The sequence below is a fragment of the Fukomys damarensis genome, unplaced genomic scaffold, assembly GCF_012274545.1.
Source record: "Fukomys damarensis isolate Sample0158 unplaced genomic scaffold, DMR_v1.0_HiC HiC_scaffold_24, whole genome shotgun sequence".
Taxonomy (NCBI): domain Eukaryota; kingdom Metazoa; phylum Chordata; class Mammalia; order Rodentia; family Bathyergidae; genus Fukomys; species Fukomys damarensis.
The window spans coordinates 23,336,428-23,340,060 of NW_022900936.1; the positions used below are offsets into that span (position 1 = coordinate 23,336,428).

The 3,633-nt window shown below is 37.2% G+C and overlaps 1 pseudogene; it reads right to left on the reverse strand.

Moving 5' to 3' along the window:
• Positions 1-1,467: 1,467 nt before the first annotated feature.
• Positions 1,468-3,400, reverse strand: LOC104847470 (annotated as a pseudogene).
• Between the last annotated feature and the right edge of the window lie 233 nt (positions 3,401-3,633).

Here is a 3,633-nt window from a genome sequence, read left to right on the forward strand (position 1 = left end):
TAGTACACTCCAAGCCTTTCTCCACTAGAAGATGATCTATGATCCAGTTAATGATTACAAAGTCTTTATCCTCAAAGGGATATGGTATAGGTATATTTTCATAATCATCTTTATCTGCAGTGAGTTTCATTGTGATTCACTTCATCCTGAATGTCCCCTACTAATGATGTCCTTTGTCCCTCTATAGATTCTGATAGTGAACTCACTGGTAATAAAATATCAGTAATAACTGGCTTTTATTCTAGACTCTTTACATGCATCAAATTGTTTAATTCATAACTCTTTGGTCTGTCTTCCCAGTACTTTTGTACACCTCTCTTCTCCCTCTCAAGGAGAAATCAAGGTCTGCAGATTTTCCCACAACATACTGCAACTGTCTGCTGATCTTGCTCCATCTTCCCTGAAACCCATTCAATCGAAGGTCTCAATGAACTGTTGCTCTCTGTCACTCCCATGTCAGTGTTCATAAGGCTTTTCTAAATCATTAGTGATTTCCCCAGATTAAAACCAGGAAAGCAAAGATCTGCCCTTAGATTTACTCCACACATCATTCCTATAATTTCCCCAGCCCTATGCCCATCAAGATCTAAAACTCGAAAAGTGTCCTCCTCTTTCTTAGCAATCCCTCCAAGCTGTTTACTCACTTGTGTCCGTGTCTCAATTCTGAGGTTCCACCTACCTGCCTGCTGAGAATATAATCATCCCACAAATATTGGTTGGAGGATCCCCCACTAATACCAAAATTGGCAGATGCTCAGTCCATTATATAAAATAGTGAAGTACTTGCATATAACCTGGGTATTTTGCTGTGTTCTTTAAATTATATCTACTTTATATTCTACATGTAATATAAAGCAATACCTAATACAATGTAAATAGTCATTGCACTGTATTGGTTATGGAATAATGACTAGAAAAAAGTCTGTATATATTCTGTAGAGATATAATTTTTTTCAAATATTTTTCACCTGTGATTACCTGAATCCATGAATTTATAATTTGCAGATAAGGAAGGCCAATTATATATATTTTTCATCCAGATAAAAAAAGGCATTCTATTTATTTATTTGACAAGCAGCAATATCATGTTTGTCATTTTGATGTAGATACAATTATTAGTTTATCTGTCATATTACAATATTTAAATTCTTACTTTATGTCCTTTAAGATACATTTAAAACACACACACATCAAGTGCAAACGTGGAGGGGAGAAGAGCATGGTACTCAACCGAGTTTCCAGATTCCAGCAACACTTCACTCACTCTTTGAGAAAGTTTAAGAAATGTTGTGATGACACGAGCTTGAAGTATCTCTAGGCATTTTCTCTGACGCGCATGACGTGGCATTGGTAACATTGTAAACAGCAGAAAAACGGGGTGCCGAACGACCAACTCATGGAAGCAAGGCCTGTTTCTCTCATAGGCACACAACGGAAGTGATGCGAACATCCCCACACGCACCTGGGTGGTGACGTCACGCGACGTAGCTGTACTCATCCCCAGATGCCTGGGTACGCTCAATGTACAGTTTGTCGATCAGAACCTCGATGCACTTCTTATGCAGAGGCTGGGGTTAAACCTTGCTCTTGACTGGCTAATCGCTTCTTAAATATGGGCATTGTGCCAAAGCAATTTTCTTACTTTTGTGATACGAACTGTAGCAGCGTGGAGATACATTTTCCGGTCCTCATCTACACGACTTCTAGTCTGCTCTATTTCCTGTGGTGTATCTTTTTACATTGATGTAGCAATTTTAAATTTTGTTTTTTTACTGCTGAAGTTCATATTTAATGAAAATGAAGACTGCACCAATGCCTTCCTTTTCTGAATCATGGTAAATCATTTTCACATTAAGTAATGATTTGATTATTTTTGTCAGTTTCTTTTCATTCATCTGAGTGTTGTCTTGAAACTTTTTGTAGCTGCCCATTGCACTGTTGTTAAAGGCAAGAAGAGCTGCCATTTGTTATGTCATGACCATAGCTACATAGGGTTTGGCCAGATGGTTCATTTTAACTTCACCTGTACAAAGATAATGTGACCACACCAGTTTCCATCCACTAAAATGCTGGCTATAAAATAATTCAAACTTCTGTACACTTTTTTCTAATTCCTGGGGTTTTGCAAATGTAGATGAAAGGGCCTGAGAGGCCATGTGCCAGCCTGTAGAACATATATTTGAAAACTTATTCCCTAATTTATTACTGTGCCTTAGTTTCTGATAAAATCGTTGAAATTGTTGAGATCAAATTGTTCAGATCAGTGCTGATGCACATACCTGTGTACATGCAATACAGCATGCCGGTAAACTCATAACTACAGGCTTACCTTAGTTTTTTTATCATAGCTTCTTCATAATCCATAGACATAGCTGGGGATTTAGCTCAGTGGTTCAGTGGCCTGCCTTGCAAGCGCAAGGACCCGAGTTCAATCCACGGTACCAAAAAAAAAAAAGAATCCATAGACATAAATAATGCATAAATTAAGCATTTTGCCAACATTCTTGCATAGAATTTTTTAAAAACATCCTTACCATAGATATATTTGAAAACAGTAATAAAGCTCATCAATTTGTCTTCTACTTCATTCTCAGTCATCCTTTTTGTTGACTTTAGTAAGTTGTTAGTACTTAGCAAGCAGTTCAGGTGCTTTGCAAACGGATTTAGGTTCTCTGCAATTTACTATTGATGTAAGGGCCTTATCCGATGCACTCATAAAGTGCTGATCACCATTCAAAACATGTACTTCTAAAACTGACTCCACAAACAGTGCTGGCATATTTTCCTGAGTAAGGTTACTGGTTGCTCTTGAGGCCTTCATCGTGGATATGACGTAACTTCTGAATCATATAAGATAACCCCATCACCACAACATGGAGTGAGACATATATATTTGCCATGTCATTTTGTATCTCTTGTTGAGTGATATTATGGCAATCTGCATGTAATAACTGTAAGAGGTCTGCTACCATTCATTGCTCACATTCATGCATTACTTTACCATATGAACTTGGATGGAAGTATTTTAGACACTGAATTTCTTCATCTTTTAATCTACCTAGAACCTTTTCCATACACTGTGAGCAGTTTGATTCTTGTAACAAATCTGAAGCTTCTTGATTGTAATATTCTCCTGTTTCAGTCAGAAAGGGACCCTCAAAGATTTCTTGATAAAAGTTTAAAGGAAAAATTTTCCTATACTGTTCAACATGAATAAAGGAGTTAATAACACCATGGATTGCTTACCGGTTTGGGTCTTCACCATGATCATTTTTTTATTTCTCAGAGCAGCATTCAGATGAGGAACAGCTTTCAGTGGCTCAACCATCAATTTCCTCCACACGTCCAATGCTAGCTCTCCTATCTCCATGAGTGACTCACTCATATCTACAGCACCATAGCCATGCTGAAGGTCAGCTTGGCAAATTATATTTTTTAAATAACTTTTAAAATAAAAAATCTATTCTCTGAATAGAGAAAAACTGACTTTCAAATTGCTCTCACATCACTGTGTTATTTAGGGGTAAAGACAATGTATTTGTTCCGTGGGATTGACCATTCATACTGAAAATTCTGCTGTGGGAATATTCATAAAAACTTTTCTGGCTCAAGTGCTAGTCTCTTTATTGAAAA